At 47.3% G+C, this 13694-nt stretch overlaps 1 protein-coding gene across 1 annotated transcript in view; it reads left to right on the top strand.

Annotated features, from left to right (window-relative positions):
• Nucleotides 1-13694, top strand: part of LOC122796295 — a gene marked incomplete in the record, with an annotated part of 1783369 nt that overhangs the window by 1553793 nt on the left and 215882 nt on the right.

Raw genomic sequence — 13694 nt, 5'->3', positions numbered from 1 at the left:
AAAATCAGGGTAGCAGAGAGTCTCTTTCTGACAAACCCTTCCAGCATCCCTGAGAAGCTGCCAGACTGTCCACCTTTGGAGGCAGTAGGGGGAAGGTTATCACTGTACCCAGAAGCCTGGCTTTCACTCACTCAAGACAAATGGGTACAGTCGATCATATCCGAGGGTTACAAAATTCCATTTATCCACACCCCAACTCAGCCAAAAGGACCCCTTCCAGACATTCCACCCAGTTTAAGGGAACAAGCAGTATTAGAAATATCAAAACTGCTAGCAAAAAGGGCCATCCAGCCAGTCCCAGCAGACCAACAAGGATCCGGAATCTACTCCAAGTTCTTTTTGGTACCAAAAAAGACAGGGGACTGGAGACCCATTTTGGATCTCAGCAGACTAAACAGGTCTGTAAGAAGAACGAAGGTCCGGATGGTCACGCTACAGTCCATTCTACCCTTTCTGGATCAGGACGATTGGATGTGCTCAGTAGACTTTCAGGATGCGTACTACCACATCAAGATACACAGGCGCTCCAGGAGGTTTCTCCGCTTCCGGCTGGGAACCAGTCATCAGTTCAGAGCCCTGCCCTTTGGTCTCACTACAGCCCCCCCGAGTGTTCACCAAATGCATGGCAGCGGTTACGGCTCATCTGAGACGTCAAGGATTCCAGGTGTTTCCATATCTAGGCGACTGGCTCCTCACTGCCACCACCAGGCATCAACTTCTCCGCTCCAGAGATTACACCATTCATACTTGCAAAGGGCTAGGTATCTCCATAAATTTCGAAAAGTCTGCCTTGTCGCCTTGTCAGTCTATTACCTTCATAGGCGCCACCTTGGACACAGTCCGGTTTTCCACAAAATTGACCGAACAAAGAGTTCTAGATATTCGCAAGCATGTTCACATCCTTCAGAACAACAAAATACAAGCCAGGTTTGTCCTGAAGGTATTAGGTCTCATGGCGGCAGCCATTACTCTACTTTCCCTAGCTCGCTTTCATATGCGGATCCTTCAATGGATGCTTTTTTCCTAGTGGTCCTTTCAACAGCTTCCAGTGTCACACATTTTAATAACCCTGTCTCGCAAGAAACACCTTTCTTGGTGGATGATCTCCCCTCAAGTACTTCAGGACAGTCCATTTGTTCCTCCTCCCCCGGTTGCCACGGTGACAGATGCCTCCCTGATCGGGTGGGGGGGGGGCATTTTCAGGGCAGGACAGTCCAGGGCACATGGCAACCTTTCAAGTGCCACCTGCACATAAATGTCTTGGAGATGAGAGCAGTACTTTTAGCGTTGCAAGCCCTTCAGGACTCTCTTCCCATCGGGACTATTGCAGTTCAGACGGACAATATGTCCGTAGTGTGGTACATCAACAAGCAGGGCGGAACCAAGTCCTATCCCTTGTGTCGAGAGGCTCTCAGACTTTGGCAGTGGGCGATCTCCTCTCAGCGGTTTGACAGCAAAGCACATCCCCGGGAAGTCCAACATCATAGTGGACAGGTTGAACAGAGCCATTCTCATGCCTCAAGTGGTCCTCAAACAATAGTGGAAGAAATTTTTCAGAAATGGGGTCGACCTTGCTGCGACCTTTTTGCAACCCCTCAAAATAGCAAGTGCCACGACTTCTTCACTCTTCCCGGCCACCCCCCCCAGAGACGCTCTAGTCCACGATTGGCCCTGGGGACTTCTGTATGCCTTTCCCCCCTTTCCATTAATCACTCAATTGATTCAGAAAGCTACCGCCGTGAGAACCACCATGATCCTCATTGCTCCTTACTGGCCTCGTCAGATATGGTTCCCGTTCCTGCATAGTTACTTCTTGGGGCAGCCCTGGCATCTGGACCCAGTGCCAGATCTTTTGACCCATCAGTCGGGACAGCTGCACCACTCCCTGCAATCTCTCAACCTCACAGCTTGGTTGCTCCAATTCCAACCTTAGCCAGGCTTCCCCTTATTTCCCATTCTGTGCGTGACATACTTATAGCTTTCTTAGTCATCCACCAGTGGAAGCGTTTTTCTTTCTGGGCAGGAGCTAGAAATATAGACCCTTTTATTGCCCCTATCCAATCGGTCCTAGATTTCCTAGCTGAATTGTTTCACTCAGGGTCGTCTTCCTCCACCATCAGAGTACAGTTAGTGGCTATTTCGAACTTTCATGCAGGCTTTTCGGACTCCAGTATCATGTCCCATAAGCTTTGTAAAACCTTTCTCAAAGGTATCTTTTTGCTTAAGCCCCCAATCAGGAACCCCCCACCGCAGTGGGACTTAAATTTGGTTCTAACCTCCTTGTTTCTTCCCCCCTTTGAACCTGCGGCTTCCTTCTTTCTGAAATTATCTTGGAAAACGCTTTCTGGTCGCCATAATATCTACGAGAAGAGTGTCAGAACTTCAAGACCTTTGCATTCGTCCACCTTGTCTAGTTTTCCATAAAGACAGTGTGTCCCTCAGGACTAATCCGTCCTTTTTACCTAAGGTTTCTTCTGAAGCAAACCTAAACCAGACTATTGATCTTCCAGTTTTCTTCCCCAACTACTCCCAACAGAGCGGAACAAAAACTGCACTTTCTGGACGTTCATCGCCGACTCCGTTACTGTTTAGATAGAACCAAACTAGGAAATCTGAGCAGCTCTTCCTTTCTTATGCAGCAGGTAAGAAAGGCCTTCCAGTTTCCAAAGTAACCCTTTCTAGATGGCTGGCATTTGTGATCACTTTCATCTATCAGCTTAGATGCTGAAAGCTACCGTCAAGGCCCAGGGCTCTCTCAACCAGAGCATTAGCCACATCAATAGCTTTTCAGGCTAGATTACCAATAGATTCCATTTGTGCGGCAGCCACTTGGGCCTCTCCTCATACCTTTATCTCTCATTACAAATTAGACATGGCCTCCAGAAGCCGGGCTAATTTTGGTTCCACCGTTCTCAAGAGTCTGTTCCGATGAGCCACCCAGGGTGAAGGTGCTAGGGACGCAGTCCCATCCAGCAAGAATGAAGGCGAGATTGACCACTTAACATTGAGAAGTTATGTACCTACCATAACGTTCCATGTTAGTTGTCGTCTTCTCGCCTTCTTTCTTGCGTCCCACCCCCCCCCAATCCCCCTAGCCTGGACAGACCTAAAGGATCCTTGGGGATCATCTTCTTGCCTCAGCTTGACCCCTAGGCTATTCCTTCTGGTAGCTATAGGTCTAGGTGACTTTCTAGCAAGGTTCCTCTCCTTTTGTTGGAGAGCTAAACTGCTATGGTTTTCAGCTATCAAACGAGATCTGGGTAGTTAGCGCCTAGCATTATGGGATATAGGGTAGCCTCGAGCCCGTATAAATAGCTCTCGAGCTTTAGTATAGGCAGAGTCGGAGCCGAAGGTCGGCTCCGAACCCATCCAGCAAGAAAAGAAGGCGAGAAGAAGACAATTAACATGGAACGTTATGGTAGGTACATAACTTCTCATTTCCTCAGACAGCAAATGTTAGAGGTGTGATGAGGCAGAAAGAAGCAACTGGGAACATATTTTCTGGCAGTGTAATGAGTTGGTAGACTTTAGGGATTCCCTGCAGACTGCTCTGTCGGAGATTCGGATTGGCAAGTTGGAGTGACTAGAAAAATTTTGTCCTATTCCAATGTTGCAGTATTCATTGTTCTGGGGATTTTTTCCTCAGGCGATCAGATTTCTGCTCCTATACCAAAGCTTTTGCCTGGCTGATAAATGTGTGGGTCGTCACATGTAGGGCCATAAACTAAGGGGCCTTAAATGTGATGTCTGCAAGCACAGACTACAGAACGTTTCATCTGCAGACGACGTCACTTTGATCATTCAGCTCTTACTCATGATTACTTCGAAAAGATAAGTACCCCTTTGTTTTTTTTCCATTAACTTTATGCTTAGTTTGCTGTAGTTTCTTGGCCGATGTCAGCTAAAAAAGGCAAATGTAATTGCGTCCATCAGATACGGCACAAAGATACGATAGGTACGTATTTTGTCTAGGTAGGGAACACGACCGTATGTCATGTTCCATTTGTCAGTCCTTTGTGCCAAAGATGCTTCACAGTTGTCTGGCCGCATTAAATTTATATCTCAAGAACCAGCATCTGAAATGCCTAGCCCTTAGGATGGATCCTGAATCTGACCAACCTGAACCACCCAGGAAGAAGGCCAAGGTTTCCAGGCCTATTCCCACTGCCACTCCACCATCGGCCGTCCTCCGATATAGGGGCTGAGGAACGCCCGATTTCTCTGTCTGCTTCGATTGTTTCCGTTCAGGAAGCCATTTTTGCAGCCACAGAAAGCATGTCTGCAGAGACTATTCAGCCTTCGGCCCCAACCAACGCTGAGGGGGAACCTCTTGTTGCCCGACCGACAGAGTCTTACCTACTGCAGGCCAGGCTTCAATTCATGAGCCGTCCCCGAAGCCAACGACTTCCAAGAAAAGACAGAAGACAAAACATATCACTCCTCCATCTGAAGTACAGCCAAACTCTGTTATGCAGGCCTTCATGGCCCTTAGGACCACAGGCCCTGCTCCTTCCACCTTCCCTGTGCTCAGCCCTCGCCCAACCTCTACTGCTTCTCCCCAACACCCAATCACTCGAGAGGGAGAGCAGCAATATCAATATTATTCCTCCTCTGAGGAATCAGTGTCTTATGCTAGTCAGATTGTTTCCCCTGTTGACTACTATTCCCCAGATGAAGACTCCATTGAAGGGGACCCCCCACCTGAAGAGTTAACTTTTGGGGAAACTTTTACTAAAATGGAGTACTTCAAGTGGGACACTACCCTGATGTCCGACGCCCAGAAGAGATATTTGAATTTCTGCAACTTGTCTCCCTCAGCTATACCTCCTGTGCTCCCAGCCTTCCTGGACACGTTCAACTCTGTAAGAGCCCAGACTCACAGCCTCCAGCCCCAAAAAGACCAGACAGGTTTTATAAGGTGCCTGATGAGCAAAACTTCCTGGTTAAACCTCCACTGGCAGATCCAGCTGTCATTGCTGTAGCTCGTGACAGACAATCTAGACAGGTACCTTCTGCCTCTCTCCTACCCACAGATAAGGACAGTAAAACCATGGATAGACTGGGCAAAAAAGTGTATACTTCCTCCACCGTGGCTTTCAGAGTCATTTAATTACCAAACACACATGGTAAAATGCACTCTAGACTTAATGTTCCAGGCCTCTACGCTGCTAGCCTCTACACCTGACTCTCCTACTAAGTCTGACATTACATCAAAACTGTCCCTAGCCACCCAAGTGGACACGTACTCCATGTGTAGTTATGCAGCAGAAGCCTTGGCCAGGTCTACAGCTTCTGCATCTGCCCTCCGCAGATATTCCTGGCTACGCTTACAACCTCTTCCAGAGGATTTCAAATCCAAAATTATGGATGCTCCACTGGACCACAACCTACTGTTCGGCAAAAATTCAGCTGAACTCAAAAACTTGCAAGAAAAAAGCAGAGCTACAAGGCATCAAACATTTGCTAGTGTCCCTCTTCCCCAAGTACTACAGGAATTATCCTGCAAAAACTTCCTTTGTCAGGAGGATGCCTTCCACTTCTGATCCCTCCTCCTCCAGACCAAAAAGATCCAGTAAGATGGCCTTACTCCAGACCGACTGCCTTCCCTCCAAACAGCCCTTTCCCAACAGAGCGGGCCCCTCTTCTATGCGTGACTGCCTTGCCCCCACCTTCCTTTGTCTGCCCTCCTTACCCCACTGCTGCCCCTTTTGGAAAAACCATCACCTCAGACCAGTGGGACCTTTCCATCATTCAACAAGGATACTTTGTATCTTGGAGGGAAAAAACAAGGCCAGAAGCATTCCCTTCCCACAAACAAACAGCTCCACATATTCCCTCTCATTCTGCAGGAGCTGCTCTTCCTAGGGACTGTAGAACCAGTCCATGTGGGCCAGGAAGGAAAAGGATTCTATTATAGTCTATTTCTAGTCCCAAAAAAGGATGGTCCTCAGAGACCCATACTAGACCCTATCCTACCTAAATCAGTTCCTAAAAGTTCCATCCTTTAGGATGCTCTCTCTGCAGACCCTCCTGCCCCTGATACCATCCCAAGCCTTTATGGTCACTCTGGACTTAAGGGAAGCTCATCTCCACATTCCTATCATGCCCTCCCACAGAAAATTCCTGAGATTTACATGCATTTCCTCACATTTTCAATTTACAGCCTTGCCCTTTGGCTTATCTATTGCTCCAAGAGTGTTCACAAAGTGCCTGGCTCCTGCCATTGCATTTTGCCGAACCAAGGGTATTCAGATATACCCTTATCCGGACGACATTCTCCTTCTAGCGAAATCAGAAACTATGCTTCAAAGTCACCTAAAATTCACCATGACCATCCTGCACAACTTGGGGTTTACCCTAAACCTTCCAAAGTCCTCTCTGCAGCCCAAGCAGGACAGTGATGTCCTTCAAGGATGCATCTGCAGTCATAACATATGGGTTGTCCTTCCTCAGGCAGCCCTACGGTCGGCCGGATTCCAAAGTCTGGGTCTGGCCTCGGCTGATGTCACACTTTCCCCGACGTCAGAGCTTCTGGGGTATAAAGGCATCAGCCGACGCCATTTTCCTCCGTCTTTCTTGCCGCGCGGTGCCCGAAGCAGAAGCTGTTCGCAAGTGCCGGTCGGTCAGATCCAGAGATTTCAGCTCCCGAAGACTTCGAAAAAAGCTAAGTACCCCATTGGGGACTCTTTCTTGCCTCAGCCGATGTCAGACAAAGTAAATAATTGTTTAACTTGTGGGAAACAAATACCTCATAAGGATTTCCATTCTTACTGCCTTTCTTGCTTAGGCCCAGACCACGACGTATCAGCTTGTTTAGCCTGTGCCTCCTTTAACCGACGGACTCTTAGACGTCGGTCGGAGTTTGCAGAAGAATTTTTCGGAACCGATTTTGCATATAAAATGCCGTCGGAGACTCAGACTACGCATATGGCCAAAAAACGCAGGGAAAAGGACAGACACTCGCGGCCCGCGGTTTCGGCTGAAACCACGGCTAGGCCTACAGCGAGTGTCTCTGTTTCGGCTGAAACAAGAGTCCTTGTTTCTTACTACGACCGAAACCATTCCTTCGACAACCGAGGCTAGAGAGGCCCCGGCTGAGTCTGCTTCAGAAATCCCTACCGAAGCTAGTGCTCAAGAATTGTCCAACACCATTCCTTCGGACATTTCCACACCTGCACGTGGGGCAGCTATGCCCCCAGCTTCTATGTCTATTAAGGCCTTCTCCAGGGCTAAAGCTGCCAAACTTTCAAAAGCTTTGCCTGCCAAATCTACTTCAGAGGCCTTCCTCAAGTTCTCAGATTCTCAGTCTTGCTGAGGACCTTATATCCTTAATTAGAGGTTCCCAACCTTACCCAGACAGGGCCTCCCAACCTCCACCTGACAAAAGGCCCAGGACTGATCCCTCTGAACCTCTCTCCTCTGATTACTCCACGGATGGATCTGATTTGTCAGACCATCAGGAAGGGGCCTATTCGCCTTATGAGGATTCAGATGCAGAAGATTCTATTCCTTCGGCCTCCCCTCCTGAAGAATTTTCCTTTGAGTTGACTTTGCACTCAATGAGGGAACACTTTCAATGGCAGGGTCAGGATTTTTCTGATTCTAGAAAAAGATTAAGGACATTTTTACATTTGCCCCAGCATAGGCCCTTAGCCATTCCACCAGTGCTAACTGTAATTGATGATGTGTATAATGATGTCAGTTCTGCACCTGATTCTCTTCCCCCGGCCCCTGCCAAACCTGACAGATATTACAGGGTCCCGGATTCTCACTTCCACCTGTATATAGCCCATTCTGCAGACCCAGAAACTATTTCTCAGGGCCCAAAAGGTGTTGCAACTACGACTGCCAAAAATCCCCTACCCACAGAAAGAGAGTCTAGAGCATTAGAGAGATGGGGTAGAAAGGCTTATACATCTGCTACTCTTTCTGCCAGGGCATTAAACTGTCAATTCCATATGATACAGTACCAAGAATATTTGTTAGATCAGATGAATAAGAAGCTTTCTTCTCCTGAACCTTTAGACCGTAAATCCCTTCAGGATTTGGTACACAACTCTCAGCAGGTCAGTAATCATTTCTTAAAATGTGGCTATGATGCACTGGAGGCTTCATTTAGATCAGCTATGACTGGGGCAGTAATTGTGAGGCATGCCTGGCTAAAAGAGCAATCCTTGCCAGACCATGTCAAGGCTAAACTCCTAGATGCTCCAATGGAGAAACAAAGTTTATTTGGCTCCCCTGCACAGGAGATTCTAAAGAAAGTGGAAGGAAAAGCAAAATCTGTGCAAACAGTAAAGGAATTTCTGCAGGTCCAACCTCCTAGGTTCAGCAGAAACTGGCCTTCAAAGAATTGGTCCTTTCCAGACACCTCCAGAGCACAGAGGGGCAGAATAGACGCCCTAGAGGCAGAGGTCAATCAAAGGGTGCCTACAGGGGCTGTCAGTGGCAGCCTGCCAACCAGAGGAGTAGTGCCACAGCTGCAACTACAACCACTACCACAGAACAGACACAATGACTTGACTCTGATTCCGCCTACCAGGGAACAACTGGAAGCTCCCTTGGGCGGAAAGCTGGCTTTATTCTCGAAAAACTGGCATTGCATTACAAAGGACACATGGACATTGCAAACAATAGACAAAAGGATACAGGTTTCACTTCCACACTTTACCAAAACGGAGCGGAATGCCAAACCTTCCACCAAACCAGAAGTCAGAGGCTTTAAGACAAATCAACAATTTACTTCAGATGAAAGCGATAGAAAGGGTACCATCTATGGAACAAGGCCAAGGATTTTACTCCAGACTATTCCTTGTACCAAGAAAAGAAAACCAATGGAGGCCTATTCTCGACTTGTCCGCACTGAACACATATCTCATTGTGCCAAAATTCAAAATGCTGACCCTACAGCAACTTCTTCCCATGTTGGGCAAGGAGTCTTGACTGGTGACTCTAGATCTCAAGGAGGCATACCTGCACGTCCCTATCCGACCAGATTGCAGAAGACACCTCAGATTTCTTGCAGGATCAGAGCATTATCAATTCTCAGCATTGCCCTTTGGCTTATCCACTGCGCCCAGAGTATTCACGAAATGCCCTGCATCAGTAATTGCACATTGCAGACTTCAGGGAATTCAAATTTACCCATACCTGGACGACTGCCTAATACAAGCGGACAAGACAAAATTGTTAAAGGATTTGGCCTATGTCATACACCTGTTACAGGCTTTGGGATACACAGTCAACATCCAAAAGTCAAGACTAGTGCCATCCCAAAGGATAACCTTTTTGGGTGCAGATCTGGACACAGTAACTCAAATGGCTTTTCTCACAGAAGAAAAACAAAAACAACTTCCAGATTACTTCATGACTTTGACAAGACAAGCTCAGCTAACTGCAAGGAAAGTCCTGCAGGCCCTGGGTTACATGGCATCCTGCATAATCTTGATCCCACGTGCCAGGCTGCATATGAGGAAATTACAATGGTACCTAAGGAATGTATGGTCTCAACACAGGCACAGTCTAGAAACCATGATACCAATCATTCCATGCCTTCAAACGGAATTCCAGTGGTGGGCTCAGGCCTGCCAGTCCAACAGAGGGTTGCCTTTCAACAAACCAAAACCAAGGCAGACCATCACCACGGACGCCTCAGACCTAGGATGGGGAGCACACATGGAGGACAAATGTATCCAAGGCCTATGGCCTCAAGGACAGCTAAACTTGCACATAAACCAAAAGGAGATGCTGGCAGTGAAGCATGCAATCGAGGCATTCAAACCATTCCTCCAGCAAGGACATCTGTTAATAAGGATAGACAACACCACGGTCATGTGGTACATAAACAAACAGGGAGGCACGCATTCCTACCCTCTATGCCAGATGGCAATGGATCTGGGGAACCTATGCCTGAATCTCAATATCCAGCTGCAGGCCAAATTCGTACCAGGAAAAGAGAATTCACTAGCAGACAGCTTAAGCAGAACTACCACGGATGCTCACGAATGGATGCTGCATCCAGACATCTTCCAGCTCATAACAAAGAAATGGGGAATGCCAGAGATAGATCTGTTCACCTCCCCACTCAACCTCCAACTGAAAAAAATCTGCTCAAGGACATACCCCACACAAGCCTGGAGGGTGGACTCTCTCTTTCAGCTGGAATGCCCTAACAGTGTATGCATTTCCACCTCTCCCGTTGATGTACAAGGTTCTACTGAAGATCAGGGAGGAACAGCCAAAGGTGATACTAATAGCTCCGGACTGGCCAAGACAACACTGGTATCCGCTACTGAGAAGCATGTCTCAGGCGAACTCATGGCCTCTACCCCTATGGCCTCTTCTAACGCAGAACAATTTCAAGACCCTGCATCCAAACTTGAAAACACTGCAACTAACAGCCTGGAAAATTGCTTAAAACCAAACCAAACTGTTTTATCTCAGAGGGTCAAGGACATTATCCTGGAGGCTCGCAGACCCTCCACAAGGAAGACATACTCAGCTAAATGGAAGAGATTCCTCATTTGAAGCACTTCAAAGGGCACAGATGTCACAGTGGCAAACCTAGCACACATCCTAGAATACTTAGCAGAATTGTTCCACAATGGCCTGTCTTATTCTTCCATTAAGATTCATGCTTCAGCAATTTCAGCAGAATACAATATGGATCCTCCTATCTTCTCTCACCCTCTTCTCAGACAATTTTTGAGAGGGATCAAAAATGTTAAACCTCCAAGGAGACCCCCTCTGCCTGCATGGGATCTCAATTTTGTGCTGGAAAAATTGACACTACCTCCTTTTGAACCAGCAGCATCAGCAGACTTAGTTTTTATCTTGGAAAACTGCCTTCCTTCTGGCAATCACTTCAGCAAGAAGAGTATCCGAGTTACAGGCATTAATGGCAGTGCAGCCTTTTCTTATTTTCCACCAGGATAGAGAGTCTCTGAGAACCAATCCTACTTTCGTGCCAAAGGTGGTATCCAGGGTATCCTTGAACCAAGCTATTCATTTGCCTACGTTCTTCCCTAACCCACAGAACAAAGGAGAAAACTTTTGCACACCTTGGATATACACAGACAACTACGCTACTATCTGGACAGAACTAAAACCAGCAGAAAAACTGACCAACTTTTTGTAGCATATGCAACTGGGGTGCAAGGAAAAGCAATTTCCAAACAATTTCAAAATGGATAGGAAATTGCATTCGCTTTTGCTACTCTTTTCATGGAAAGACAGCTCCTGAAAATATCAGGCCTCATTCCACAAGGGCCACAGCCACCACTACAGCTTTCCTACGAGGGGTGGCTACCAAGGACATTTTAGAAGCTGCTACTTGGAGCTCCGTGCATACATTTGCCAAGCATTATAATCTAACATTATACTCCAGATCCCGAGCAGGGTTTGCAACTGCAGTTCTGCAGGGGATTTTAACTACACCATCCTTATCTTAGTACCTCCTCCCCCAGTTTAGCTGTGGTATTCTACCCATATGTTATGACTGCAGATGCATCCTTGAAGGACATAGTACAGTTTTGTACCTACCATAAATATAGATGTCCGATAGGTATGCATCTGCAGTCAGGATTACCCACCCTCCTTCCCCTCTGTGGTATTCCTAGGGTGCTTACCCCTCTTTCAGCTAGCTGGGGGAATCTATTATGGTGTATTTGTTTGTTTGCATATAAGTATATATATTTTGCTACTGTTTGGAACATTCAGCATTTATCCAAATTTAGCCTTCCTAGAGGGCACCTGGCATCTGGGGCAAGAAACACTGAGGAAAATGGCGTCGGCTGATGCCTTTATACCCCAGCAGCTCTGACGTCAGGGAAAGTGCGACATCAGCCGAGGCCAGACCCAGACTTTGGAATCCGGCCGACCGTAGGGCTGCCTGAGGCAGGACAACCCATATGTTATGACTGCAGATGCATACCTATCGGGCATCTACATTTATGGTAGGTAAAAAACTGTACTTTCCTAGGATGCAGGATCAGATTTAATGTGATCCTTCCTCCCACAGAACAAAGTGTAGTCTCCCTCAAGTCACTTCCAAGAGCTTCTTGGGGTATCCCACCTTTCCGCAAGGCAGTTCCTCCAAGTACTGGGACTCATGGCAGCCATGATCCCCAGGCTCCCTTTAGCCAGGATGCACATGAGAAAATTTTCAATGCTACCCAAAGAATGTATGGTCTCAGCACCAACACTCCCTAGACAAGCTTAACCCCACTTCTGCCCTGCCTAAAGTCAGATTTGAGGTGGTGGATCCATCAGATTCTCCTCAGCCAAGGCATTCCCCTACAACTTCCTCCCCTATCCAATCCATGCACACAGATGCATCAGACTTAGGGGGGGGGGGGGCATCTCTAAACGATTTCAGGCTTCAAGAACCTTGGAAACCCTGCCCTTCAAAAACATCATCAGGGAGATAACTGCATTCTTGCTGGTCCTTCAGGCCTTCTTCACATTCTTACAGACAACACCACGGTCATGTGGTGCCTGAACAAACAAGGAGGGACAAAAGCCTATCTCTTGTACCAGATAACCCTACAGATTTGGAAGCTAGCTACCCAACACAATCTTTTCCTGTAGGCCTCTTGCATCCCCTCTCAGGGAAACAAGCAGATTTGCTCAGCAGAACATCCTCTTACCTTCACCACAGGGAAACCTTTCTAGATGTACTCCTCCGGTGGGGCACACCTCAGGTGGATCTGTTTGCCTGCCCCAGAACAGACTAAGCAAATTCTGCAGCAGGGATAAGAGTGAATGTCTTTAGCTTTCCTTGGAAGGGGATGTTCCTTTGTGTTCCCCCTCTCCCATTAATACAAAAGGTCCTTCTAAAAATCAAGAACCACCAACCAAAAATCTTGCTGGTGGCTCCCTACTTGGCCAAGGCAGCACTGGTTCCCCTTTTTCACTCTTTAGACAAGGACAGTCGCAACACGTTACCCCACAAGGTGGACCCTACTGTCTCAGCAAAAGGGATCTCTTAGTCACCCTCAGTTGCAAATGCTCAATTTAACACTTTGGGTGATCAACTTCTAATCCCTTACAGACACCTCTACTCAGAGGATGTGCTTTCAGTCCTGAGGTAGACCAGGAAACCAACTACTAGAAAGACATACCTATCTAAACGGGAAAGATTCTCAAAATGGTGCCTTCTTAAGGACAGGGCCCAATGCAGGCCGACCCTCTGTAGTCCTTGGCTATGTTTGTGATCTCTTTAAGGCTGGACTAGCTTACTCCTCTGTGAACATTCACCTTTCAGCCATTTCAACCTGCTTACCCTTACAGCCACCCCTGCTTTCCAGGCTGGACGTTAAACTTTTCCTGAGAGGGGTCCTACATATTAGACCACCAAGAAACCCCATCCCTCCTCCCGGAGACCTCAACTTTGCATTAGAAAAATTTACCCTACCTCCTTTTGAGCCGGCTAGCTCTGCCACCTTACAAATGTGCACTTGGAAAACCATGCTTTAAGTGGCCATTTCTTCTGCTAAAAGTGTCAGAACTAGAGGCACTCATGGCCTGCCCTCCTTACAACACCTTCCATATTGACAGTTACGTTACGCACAAATCCTTCCTTTATGCCCAAAGTGGTAAATGAACTATCCTTAAACCAGTCCATCCACTTGCCCATCTTCTTCCAAACTCCAGCCAACAATGCAGAGAGAATCCTTCTTTCCCTGGACATACAC

The sequence above is a fragment of the Protopterus annectens genome, chromosome 3.part0 (assembly GCF_019279795.1).
Source record: "Protopterus annectens isolate FY-2018-M chromosome 3.part0, PAN1.0, whole genome shotgun sequence".
In the NCBI taxonomy this organism is placed as follows: Eukaryota; Metazoa; Chordata; order Ceratodontiformes; family Protopteridae; genus Protopterus; species Protopterus annectens.
The sequence above is the reverse complement of the archived record's forward strand: the minus strand, read 5'-3'. Positions and strand labels throughout refer to the sequence as shown.